Genomic DNA, 13,709 nt, shown 5'->3' with positions numbered 1-13,709 from the left:
TCCACAGCACTGACTGTGGTACCTTCAGAAGCATCAAATTCTGAAGGGTCGAGAAGGCAGCCTTTGCAGATATAAATTAGCTGCCCAGATGAAGACAATGGTGTGAGTCCTGCAGGACTCCATTTCCTTCCTCTCAATGGTATGGTGTGAGAGTGAGTGAGTGAGAGATTGAGTGTGTATATATAAATATGAGAGTGAATGTGTGTGTATGAGTGGATGCGTGGTGAGTGAGTATGTGTGAGTGGGTGGAGGTTTGTCATAGACTCATAAAGTCATGCAGCATAGAAACAGGCTAATCACAAGCACCAAACTACACTAATCCCATTTGCCTGCACTTGGAACATAGCCTACTATGCCCTGGCATTTTATGCATGTGTGAGATTGAGTGCATGTGTGGTAAGTGTGTATGAGAAAGTGAATATTTGCATTTCAGAGTGGGTGCATGTGTAATGAGCGTTGCTTGAGATTGTGAGGATATGTTGCATGCGTGTGGGTAACAGCTTACACAAAATCCTCTCCACCCACCAGGCCAGAAGAGGAGGAAAACCCAGTTTATAGGTAAACAACTTCCGACACAACATTTGCATGAATTCCCTCAATTCTAGCTGTCTGATGATGTTGAAATTATACCGTAATGTGAGGGGCCATTTCAAGCAGAAGTGTTCAAAACTACCATGCTGTACAACTGCCAAGTGTTATTGACTTATTCCACAACATAACACACCTGTGATGATTTGCTTACTTTATTAACTCTATCATTCGAATAAGAACTTTATTCCATACGATAATAGCCTATCTTTCTGTCAGGCTTTCAATTTGACAAATGGGTAAAGAAATGCTCAGAAGTCGGTAAGAGATCCTGTATAAAAATCACAGTTGGGTTCTGACAGATGAGAATTAGGATCAGTGATGGTTCAATGCAACTGCTTAGCTGACCCCCACAACACTCCCCTTCCCAGCTGACAAGCTTTGGCACCTAACCTATTTCTCTCCCCAGCTCTTAAGTAATCTCTCTTAAATAAAAGGAAAATAAAAACTATTAGGCTGCTGTGTGACACTTCTTAATTTATTAAAATTAATTACTTACACTCGAAAATTACCAACTTATTGCCTTCCCATGGATAAATTTTGCTCGGCAAATTGATCTTTGCCTTCTGAAAACTTTAGCTTTTTCAAGAAAACTCCAGCTTTAACATTATGGCAGATGAACAATCAGGTAGCTGTTGCTGGGTTTCTTGCTGAAGGGGAATGAGAAGCTCGCAAGAGCTCTGATTCACTTATGGAGGTGTGAGAAACTGGAGATTAGCAACAACAATTGTTGGACATGCTCAGTACATATGCTGGTAGCTGTGTGGAGATAAACCAAGCCAGTGACTCTTTGTCAAAACCATTGAAGACATTGGACCTGAAGAACTGATTCTGTTTCTTTCGCTACAGATGTTGATGGATTTTCTGAATATTTCCAGCATTTTCTCTTTTTATTTCAGATTTCCAGCATTAACTTTGCTGTTCTATCTGTTCGATGTTGGGCAATTTTAAATGTGGTTAGTTTAAGCTTTAAGTGGGAGTCTATTTATCATGTAATGCGAGATAACTCTGCTGTTAATAAAGCCCAAGTGATTTGCATGTTACATTTCGGATATTGCACGGGGATGGAGCAGAGCTATTTGTATGATATGAATGGCCATGTTGTATGTATTGCCTGATGTGTAGCGTACCATCATTGGTGCATTATAAATGCAATATAAATGACGTGTATGTGCATGTGTGTGTGTGTATGTGCATGTGTGTGTGTGCGTGAGTGTGCGTGCATTTTTTTTCGGGTATTGGCTTCCAAAAGCATCAATGACACCAAATGGTCTCGGGCACACACAAAACTGGAGGAAGAAGATCTAATGGAGACAAACTGAACCATGCAGAAAGTGAGGATTGCAGACGCTGGAGATCAGAGTCGAAGAGTGTGCTGCTGGAAAAGCACAGCTGGTCAGGCAGTATTCGAGGAGCAGGAGAGTTGACATTTTGGTCATAAGCCCTTCATCAGGAGTGAGGCATGTGAGCCAAGGGGGTTGAGAGATAAATGGGAGGGCAAGGCTGGGAGGAAGGTGATAAGTCAGAGAGGAGGGTGGAGCAGATAGGTGGGAAGGAAGATGGACAGGTAGGACTGTTCAAGAGGGCAGTGCTGAGTTGGGAGGTTGCTTAGCAGAGAATGTGATAGGTAGATGTTCAGTTGATAAATGTTCATTCATTTGCAATAGTTTATTTTCCAATCGTTATCTATCAAAAGCATCCAGAACCTAGTTGTGATTTGTAGACAGGATGTTTTAATGACTTCTGAGCAGTTCTTGACCATTTGTCCAATTGAACGCCTGACACAATGATGTGTCATTATCATATTGAATAAAGTTCTGCTTCAAATGACAGAGTTAGTAAAGTAAGCAAATCCAGAACTGGCATATTATACTATAGAATAAGTCAATGATACTTGTCAATTGAAAAGCTTGGTAGGTTTGAACATTTTTGCTTGAAATGGCTCTTCACTTTAAGTATCATTTCAGTGTCAACAGACAAAAAAAGCATAAAATGAGCAAAAAGTTGCTCTGATCTCCATTTTTAATCAGGAAGTAATGAGCAATACCTTGGCTTGATGTCACATCAATAATGTGTTGAGATGTTTAATGCTTGAAGAAATCCCTAAGGAATTGTTATTGTTCTGATGCATCTTGATACTTTGAAGTTTAAGCAGAGCTGTTCAGATCAGGGAATGTGCTAAAACTCACGCTGAGACAAATTTAAACAACGAACAGTCACTTGGTGATTATTAATAGGAGCTGAATTCATCTTCATGTGAGCACAGCAGGTTTTCAGCACCTTCTTTCAACAAAGCATGCTAGTTTTGTTTTTGCTAACCTTCAGATGAATAGAGGTACATTTCTCTATCATTCCTCATTAGAAAAGCAACTCTCAAGTTCACTAGAAATGCCTGTGAGGTGGTGCTGCTGCCTCTGAGATCAACCTGAAGAGATTGTTTTTGTTGCTCATCTCCGGGGCCAGGAGCAATATAAATACTGTCACTCGAGCTGTGGGTTGTTATCTTTTCTTGTTGCCAGCAGGCTGAGTGACTCAACCCATCTGAATGAATCAACAGAAACAATTTCTTACTTACTGGCCTGTACTTATACTTTCCCAGCTATTGGAAAAAGGCTGGCAAGCAGGGAATAAAGTTGTAACTTTTGAAGCAACAGCAAACGCTTAATCTTCTTCTTGTAGAATTATGTATTTGAGGCCATAATGCAGTAGAAACATGATTGGAATTATGAAAAAATAGATTCCGCAATGTTGTATTATGGTACAGAAGTGCTTCTTCAGGCAGTCATAGAATGTAACTACAGGACATAGACTACATTTGGACAGTAAATTCCTCTCACAGGTACAAACTCAATAAACATTGCTTGTAGAAACTTGCCATTGCCATTAGCATCTGTCATAAACAGTAAAATATTAAAATTATGAAGCATTTTCTCTTCTGTTCAGCAAATAATAATGTGGCATTTTACCTCATAGAATGGACAATGTATTATGTAGGACTCCACTTTAAGAAGGAAGAAATTCTGTTGTACACAATTTAGGAATTCCTGTCTTTTTCCATTCTAATGTTACTACTCTCAGCAGGAAGCTATCTCCTGTGGATAATTTCCCAAACTGCAGGTGTTTTTGGATCTTTTCCATTCAAAAATACAGAAGAACAGGGGCTAATAACCAAATTCAACTCGAGTCTATATTACGAAAATTAAAATCCTCCATTACTAGCAATCTATAATTCGTGAAGATTTCTATTATTATCTTGCATCTGATGATTCCTGTTATTTTTAACTTATGGCAAGCCCAATAGTGTAATAACAAACAAGTTCTGTTCTGTTCTGACATTCAACTACATCCTGCCTCTTCAGCGTGACAATTTCTGCCATCAATATTCCCAAAACTACACTCGCTTTCTTTCCTTACCTATTCTAGTTGTAGTAAATGTCTGTCATTGCCATTATATCATAACCCCATATGGTGGTATGATGACGGATCAGAACCCCAAAGTGTCTCCAAACAGGGTGAACTTTTCATTATACCAAGATTTTTAAAAAGAGGACATTCAACCTCCAGATGTAAACTCGATGACTGTTTAGCGAAGGACACTGTTAAACCTCAAAGTGCTAAGGGAAGTTCAAAACAGCCCTTTAAAGGGAGAGAAGCAAGTCAAAGCAAACTGGTTTGTAATCTCCTGCGACTACATAGATAATGAGGAGCTAACTACTCTCAAACCACTCTCAGCAGAAAGCTATCTCCTGTGGATAATTTCGTAAACTGCAGGGTTTTTTTGGGATCTTTTCCATTGAAAAATGCACAAGAACAGGGGCTAATAACCAAATCCAAAAACTCCAGTCTGTGTAAGCTAGTGAGTTGTGTGCTGTGATCGAAGAAAGCTGAAAAGCAAATGGAACGACAGTCAACTGGAAATGGTGCAAAGAAGTTTCAACCAATCTGCAAAGCCAAGCAGGAATTACCTGCTAGCCTACTGATGTCAGTCCTATTCATATCAGCTGAAGTGAAAACTGCAATAATCCAGCACCTACTCATTATGGAAGTCAGAAACCAATCCCTACATTTTTTTTAGCTGTTATCAGTTTTGAACTCTCCTCTTATTTTTAATCTGCTTTTACGAATGTTACATTATCATTTATCACTGAATTAATTAACAAGCAAACTCACTTTTTCATTAATTCAGAAAAGCCTAGTTAAATGAATTCCTTTTAAAATATAAATTAATTTGGTCTGGAGCAAAAGCATCCACAAGGGAAGGAATCCTTTTTTAGATTAATCTTGTGATCAAAAGAAGAGTAGATTTAAAAAGGTGAGCTAGTTCATTCCACCCCACGTGAAAGATTGACAATTCGAGATAGCCCATTTGAAACTGTAATTGGGCATCTGCCTGAGGACTGGTTGTAATAATGGCAACAAATTCTACTACTCACTAACTTTATTTACCACATTACTTGCATTTATATATGCACTTCTCTCTTCCCAGGTTCATCCTGATGCCCATAACCCTATCAGACTAATTTAACTAATTCATTGATTAGGGGACTAGACAGGAGATTCTGTGGATGAGGACAAGACTCGCAGATGGTATGTTGCCTCCTGGGTGCCAGGGTCAGGGATGTCTCAGATTGCGTCCATGGCATTCTTAAAGCGGAGGGTGAGCAGCCAGAAGTCGTGGTACACGTTGGTACCAATGACATAGCTCAGAAAAAGGATGAGGTCATGAAAAGTAAATTTAGGGAGTTAGAAAGGAAGCTAAAAAGAAGGACCTTAAGGGTAGTAATCTCTGGGTTGCTGCTTGTGCCACATGGTAGTGAGGGCAAGAATAGGAACATACGGAAAACAAATGCATGGCTGAAGATTTGGTGCAGGGGGTAGGGTTTCAGATTTGAGGATCATTGGGTTCTCTTCTGAACATAGAACACAGAACATAGAACATAGAACATAGAACATAGAACAGTACAGCACAGAACAGGCCTTTCAGCCCACAATGTTGTGCCGACCATTGATCCTCATCTATGCACCCTCAAATTTCTGTGACCATATGCATGTCCAGCAGTCTCTTAAATGTCCCCAATGACCTTGCTTCCACAACTGCTGCTGGCAACGCATTCCATGCTCTCACAACTCTCTGTGTAAAGAACCCGCCTCTGACATCCCCTCTCTACTTTCCTCCAACCAGCTTAAAACTATGACCCCTCGTGTTAGCCATTTCTGCCCTGGGAAATAGTCTCTGGCTATCGACTCTATCTATGCCTCTCATCACCTTGTATACCTCAATTAGGTCCCCTCTTACTGGTCTGTAATTGCTGGGGATTTCCCTATTTCCTTTCTTGAAGGGAGGAATTACATTTGCCTCCCTCCAGTCCTCAGGTACGACTCCAGTGGAGAGTGAGGATGCAAAGATCTTCGCAAGTGGTGAAGCAATTGCATTTCCCAAAGCAGCTGAGGACAAATCTGGTCCGGGACTGGCGACTTGTTAATTTTAATGTTTGACAAAATTTTCAGCACATCAGCTTCCTCTATCTCTATCCATTCCAGCATGCACAGCTGCACTTCAAAGGTTTCATTCACCAGAAAGTTTGTTTCTTTCATAAAAACAGAAGCAAAAAACTCATTTAGGGCTTCCCCTACCTCCTCAGACTCCACACACAAGTTCCCTATGCTATCCCTGATTGGCCCTACTCTTTCTTTGACCATTCTCTTATTCCTCACATAAGTGTAAAATGCCTTTGTGTTCTCCCTAGAAGAAGGTATGAGCTGTACAAAAGGGATGGGTTACACCTGAACTCGAAGGGGACCAATATCATAGAATCCCTACAGTGAGAAACAGGCCATTTGGCCCAACAAGTCCACTTCAACCCTCCAAAGTGTAACACCCAGACCCATTCCCCTATCCTATCACTCTACATTTACCTCTGACTAATGCACCTAACCTACACACCCCTGAACACTACGGGCAATTTAGCATGGCCAATTCACCAACCTGTACATTTTTGTGATTGTGGGAGGAAACCGGAACACCCGAAGGAAACCCATGCCGAGACAGGGAGAACATGCAAACTCACCCAAGGCTGGAATCAAACCCGGGTCCCTGGTGTTGTGAGGCAGCAGTAATAACCATTGAGCCACCATGTCGTATCTTTCCAAACAGTTTTGCTATGCCTGCCTCTTTGTAGGATACATAGGATAGTCCATCTTCTGCAGCTACACCGGCACTATCCCCTACCTTTTTCTCCACTACATCGATGACTGTATTGGCGCTACCTTGTGCTCCCATGAGAAGGTTGAACAATTCATCAGCTTCACTAACACCTTTCACCCGATCTCAAATTCACCTGGATTATCTTGGACACCTCCCTCCCCTTCCTGAACCTTTCCATCACCATTTCCAGCAACTGACTAACCACGGATATCTACTACAAACCCACTGACTCCCACAGCTACCTGGATTAGACCTCTACCACCCTGCCTCCTTTAAAAATGCCATCCCTTATTCCCAATTCCTCCGCCTATGGTACATCTGTTCTCAGGATGACCAATTCCACTATAGAAAATCCCATATGGCCTCCTTTTTCAAAGACCACGATTTCCCCTCCCATGTGGTCAATGGTGCACTCCAGTGCATCTCCTCTACTATCCACACCTCCACCTTTGAACCCCACCCCTCCCAATGCAACAATGACAGAACCCCTTCAGTCGTCACCTTCCATCCGCCAATCTCCATAAATACCACATCATCCTCTGCCACTTCTGCCACCTTCAAACATATCCCACCACTAAGAATATATTTCCTTCCCCATCCCTAACAGTGTTTTGGAGAGACCACTCCCTCTGCCACTCCCTTGCCAGATCCACACCACTCACCAGCCCTCATCCCACTCCCAACAGCTTCCCATGCCACAACAGGAAGTGCAAAACCTGTGCCCACACCTCCCCCCTCAACTTCATCCAAGGCCCCAAAGGATCCTTCCACATCTGACAGAAATTTACCTGTACCTCCACCAATGTCATCTACTGTATCTGTTGCACTGGATGTGACATCCTCTACATCAGGGAGACAGGATGCCAACTGCAGATCATTTCAGAGAACATCTCTGGAACACCCACACCAACCAACTCCACCGCCCCATGGCTGAACACTCACTCCCCCTCCCACTCCACCAAGGACATGCAGGTCCTGAGCCTCTTCCATCGCCAAACCCTTACCATTTGAAGCTTGGAGGAAGAACGCCTCATCTTCTGCCTTGGGAACCTGCAACCACACGGGGTTAATGTAGATTTCACCAGTTTCATCATTTCCCCTCACCCCCAATTTATCCCAATCCCAAGTCACCAACTCAGCAGTGCTTTCTTGACTTGTCCATCGTCTTTCCCATCTATCTGCTCCACCCTCCTCTCCGACCTATCACCTTCCCACCAATGTTCATCTACCTACCACATTCTCAGGTACCTTTCCCCCAACCCCACCTCCTCTCATTTATCTCTCAGCCTTGATGAAGGGCTTATGCCCGAAACGTCGATTCTCCTGCTCCTCAGATGCTGCCTGACCTGCTGTGCTTTTCCAGCACCACACTCTCGACTCTGCCGCAGGGGTCGGAGTTACATCCACAGCTCTTCATGATATGTTTAAATAATTTGGAAGAGGAGACCAAGTCTTATATATCCAAATTTGATGATTACACTAAATTGAGTGGATAGGCAAACTGTGCAGAGGGTGTGGAAGGTCTCCAGAGAGATTTAGATGGGTTAAGTGAGTGGGCAAGGATCTGGCAGATGGAGTACAATGTCGGTAAATGTGAGATTATCCACTTTGGAAGTAAAAATCGTCAGTCAGTGTACTATTTAAACGGTGAAAGATTGCAGCATGCTGTTGTGCAGTGGGACTTCAGAGTGCTCGTACATGAATCACTACATGTTGATTTGCAGGTGCAGCAGGTTATCAGGAATGCAGATGGAATATTGGCTTTTATTGCTAGAGGAATTGAATTTAAGAGCTGGGAAGTTCTGCTGCAATTGTGCAAGGTGTTGGTGAGGCCGTACCTGCAGTATTGTGCACAGGTCTGGTCACCTTACTTGAGGAAGGATATGCTTTGGAGGCGGTGCAGAGAGGGTTCACCAGGTTGATTCTAGAGATAAAGGGATTACCGAATGAGGATAGGTTGAGCTTCTAGGGATTGTACTCGCTAGAACTTAGAAGAATGAGAGGGGATCTTATAGAAACTAAAAATTATGAAAGATAAGATAAGATAGAGGCAGGCAAGTTGTTTCTACTGGTGGGTGAGACAAGGTCTAGGGGGCATGGCCTCAAGATTAGGGGGAGGAGATTTAAGACAGAGATGAGGAGGAACTGTTTTCCCAGAGAGTAGTGAATCTATTGCATTCTTTGCCCAAGGAAGCAGTAGAGTCAGCTTTATTAAAGTTGGATGGGTATTTGCATGGTAGGGGAAATAAGAGTTATGGGGATAATGCAGGGGAGGAGCTGAGATGATGGATAAAACCGCCATGATTTTAATGAATAGCAGAGCAGGGGCCAAATGGCCTACTCCTGCTTCTATTACTATGAAACTATGAAACCCTTCCATTACACAAGATTCGTTTCCTACAAGGTCTCAGCTCAAGATCCATGACATCAACCATCTTCTTACACTATTTCTCCAACCATAGACTGGCCTGTCCACTTCAATTATTCCTGTACTCAGTGCTGCAGACATGAGGAGAAGGAGATAGGCAGGGGGATGGGACAAAGTAAAGAAGGAATTGTGGAAGGAAGGAAGGTTGAAGGAGTGAAGGAGGAAAAAGGGAGGTGGGGAATGTTTGTTTTGCAGTAAACAGCAGTTATATTCCTCACTAACAGCATGCTGCTGTCAAATCAAAATGATATTTCTCCTTTCACACAAAACAAGAATGTTGTAAGTGAGTTTCAGAGGTTCCATGATGCCATGTACATAGGTCATACGTGTCAGTGACTGGTGAACCATATCAAACAACAAGTTCCTTTAACTAATTACAATTCAAAGCTTCTGAACCACACTCAGCTAGGCCAAGCTTGGAAACTTTAGAACATGATGGGAAGCATTAGATGTGATTCTTCATTTGGAGAACATTTAGAATACAATCGAGAGACAGTATTCAGAATTATACTGATAAACACATTTAAGTTTATTAGGAGGGTGGTGGCAGGTTCAGATGCGCACTCAAAAGGCAATTCAACTTTAATTCTTGAATTAGCTTTATCGTCACATGTACTCACCTGAGTGTAGTGATAAGTTTATGAAGTCACCACATACAGCACCATCTTACATACAAGATACCATGTACACGATCTTATGAATAAGTTACAAAAATAAAGAAAATAAAAGTCTAGTATTACAGTCCTTCACACCATCTTAGGTACAACGTTCCTAAGTACAAAGTTTTAGGAATGAATTAGAAATAAGTAAAGAAATAAAAGAAGTTCAGCACTACAGTCCTTCAAGCAGACGGTGCCAGGACTTCAGCATCAGGACCTCGTCTCCAGACTGCGGCTTACCCTCAGACGGTGCCAGGACCTCACCCCCAGACAGCGCCAGGACCTCACCCCCAGACTGCGCCAGGACTTCACCCCCAGACAGCGCCAGGACCTCACCCTCAGACTGCGCCAGGACCTCACCCCCAGACAGCGGACCTCACTCCCTGACTGCACCAGGACCTCATCCTCAGACCATGACAGAACCTCACGTCCAGACAACACTACGACATCATCCCCAGACTGTGGCAAGACCTCACCCCCAGACCATTCCAGGACCTCACACCCAGACCACAGCAGGACCCCACCTCCAGACCATGCCAGGACTTCACCCTAAGATCGTGCCAAGACCTCACTCTAGACCGTGCCAGGAGTCAGCACCAAGACCTCACCTTCAGTCCGTTCTGAACTGACTCTGGTTTGCCTTCTGTTGCCATCGCCCCAGATGCCAGGGAATGTCACTGTCCACCAGGTTGGGCTCGCTTGCCCCGTGATGACTTGACTCCACCATGCTGGCCCACTCTCCTCTGCGCTGCACAAACTCGTTCCCCACAGAAAGGAAGCAGATTACAGTGAGAATCAAAGGACAGTGAGAGAAGGGGAAAGAGAAAGCAAAAGTAGATGGTGCAGATGAGCTGTGGGCAGCAGCCTGAATGCCATGCTGTTACTCCGCTGCCATCTTCAGTATAATTCAAAAGGAAATGAAGTGCAGACTTAAAGGGAGAAAGCAGGAGAATACTATTAGTTGAAATGCTCTTTCAGACAGCTGGAACATCCAGCGGGCTAAATGCCCAACTTCTGCACTGTAACAATCCTGTGATTCTGTCATAGAACATAGAAAAGTACAGCACAGAACAGGCCCTTTGGCCCACGATGTTATGACGAGATTTAATCCTAATGTAAAATATGCACCCCTCAACTCACTGCTATCCATGTGCATGTCCAACAGTCGCTTAAATGTCCCCAAGGACTCTGCTTCCACCACCACAGCTGGCAACGCATTCCATGCATTCACAACTCTCTGCGTAAAGAACCTACCTCTGACGTCTCCTTTATACCTTCCTCCTAATATCTTCATATATAGTCATAGTTGAAATGTTGGGAATAAGACAGACAAATTGCAAATCGCAATCTACAAAATGATGATGTAATAATAACCATTTGTTGTTGATATTGAGGGGAGCACTGGTTATAAGATATCCTCCAAAAAGAGCAAATAAGGATGTCAGTTGGCAACACATCAGAAAGACAGCTCCTCCAACAATGCAATACTCCCTCACTCCTGCTCTGAAATTCCAGACTACATTCTGAATCAGGGCTGTGAACTCACAAATATCTAATTTTGCTAACAACTGATCAATGTTTGACACCTAATCTGAATGCTGATATAATGCTGAGGCTTAACAAACATCTCACATTATATATGGGTGGAAAAAAGCCTGATGAAAATTATAAGAAAAATATATTTAAAAATACACAGTTACCTCTGGTCTTTGTAATCAAACCAATAAGTGGCACTAATTTTAATTATGCAAAGTGATAATTCTGAAAATGATGATTTAAATACACAGACTAAAATGCAACATTACTGAAATGGGGCGACGTTAAAAGCAGCATTTTTTTAAACTCCTGGCAATCGGGTGCATGTCATCATGACAAGATAAAAGAGAAATCTGAGGTTCTTGCAAGGACACATTGATTAGAAAGTCCAATCTCCATGACGCTAATGATATGACTGTGATAGTAGATAAACTGCAAAATGATTTTATGGTCCTCTCACTGCACATCATAATCCTTTTACTATCCTGGGAACCAATTAGAATAGACAAAGGATTAAAGGGTTTGTTTCAAGGCTGAGAAATCATGTGGAATACTAAGCTAAGACAATTTCTTTGAGGCTTCTTGGAAGAGATTTTGCTCATAAGTTGTTGCCTTCTGCATTTTGTAGCGTTGAACTTAAACATTTACTCATGGTTTTACCCTGCAGAAAGTAGAACTGACAACCCTTCAAGAAGTGGTTCGTCATTCAACCAATAATTTGTCAGGGTCTTTTTCCATATATAAATACTAAGTATATTTCTGTAGAATTGCTCAAGATTGTTAGTGCTGTTATTACATACAAATTATTACACACATTTTATTCCATACAAATACAAAAAGATATAGTTGTCAAAAAAATTGGCAGATGAGCATTTGTATTTTTGTGCAATAGGAGATGCATTATTTCCAAATTGGCATCTGTGCTGCACACACACAGACGCACACACACACAGATGCGCACACACAGATGCACACGGACGCACACATACACACACATATGGTTGTTAAGACTGTGCACTAAGCAAAGTGATTTGATCATGACAGTGGCAGAAGATGGTTATTGAGTGATAATATCACTGGATTAGCAATCCAGAAATCAAGGCTATGCTCTGAAATGTAGGTTCTAATTCCGTCTACTTGAATTCAGCTGAAAAGGAATTAAAATCCAAACAATAAATCCAGATTTGCAAACTAGTTTCAATAATGGTAGCCTAGAAGCTTTCATTTACTGTTATAAAACAAATTCATTTCAATAATGTATTTTAAGGAGGCAAAGTTGCCATCTTTGCCTGGTCCATCCTCCATGTAACTACAGACCCACAGCAATGCTGTTGACACTTAACTGTTCTCAAGGGTAATTAAGGATGAGAAATAAAGTTGATCTTGCTAGTTACATCCCTATCCCTTGAAAGAGTGAAGAAAAGAAAAATGATGAGTCAGCTCAGAATGCGAAAACCTGCAGTGAATTTTGACTTCAAGTGATCAGATGATGCCTCGTTTAATTACACAGAACTGAATAAGCACTCACGAGTGTTATTTAAAGAGGTCATCAACTACTGTTCGGACATTTACTGATGGATTCTTATTTAGTTCAAAGCCCTTTCTAGTTGTACTAGTTACACAAGTTGCCACAACATTAGACACAGTATGGTTGAAGAGAAGACTGTCTCAATCTAAGAGCTCCAGTTTTCCACAGTCCTAGCACCAGTAGCCTATGAGTTGCAACCTATTTTACCCACTCCAATTTCTGAGCCATACATTCATCTCTATAATCTTAGATAAACCTATAACGACATGCTTGGCACTCAGATAGGATTCCTGATAAAGGGCTTTTGCCCAAAACATCGATTTTACTGCTCCTCGGGTGCTGCCCGAACTGCTGTGCTTTTCCAGCACCACTCTGATCTAGACTCAGATATTTTTACCTTTCTCGACTCTGTTTTCTAATTTAGCTGCTCATTATCCTTAACCAGAACTATATCATTGGTAAATGATTAAATACTCTCTTGTTGGAAGACTGACATTCCCCAGCACCTGTTGGACATGAATATTACATGGCACTTATAAACTCAAGCCTGAATGTTCTCTACGTATTACTGTATATCGACGTTGTCTTCCTCAGTATCTAAGTCATGAACGAGGCAATCTGATTCATTTTATACTTTAGGCAAAGAGGGTCTCCAACTCCCAACTCCTTGTGTAATATTTACGTACAGTAATGTTCCGCAAGGATCTATTTTGGGACCATTTTTATAAATGACCTGGAGGAGGGCTAGAAGGCTGGGTGAGCAAG

The sequence above is a fragment of the Chiloscyllium plagiosum genome, unplaced genomic scaffold (assembly GCF_037043375.1).
Source record: "Chiloscyllium plagiosum isolate Xiang-an unplaced genomic scaffold, Cpla_swu_hap1 HiC_scaffold_36, whole genome shotgun sequence".
Lineage (NCBI taxonomy): Eukaryota > Metazoa > Chordata > Chondrichthyes > Orectolobiformes > Hemiscylliidae > Chiloscyllium > Chiloscyllium plagiosum.
Note: the sequence above shows the minus strand (reverse complement) of the source record.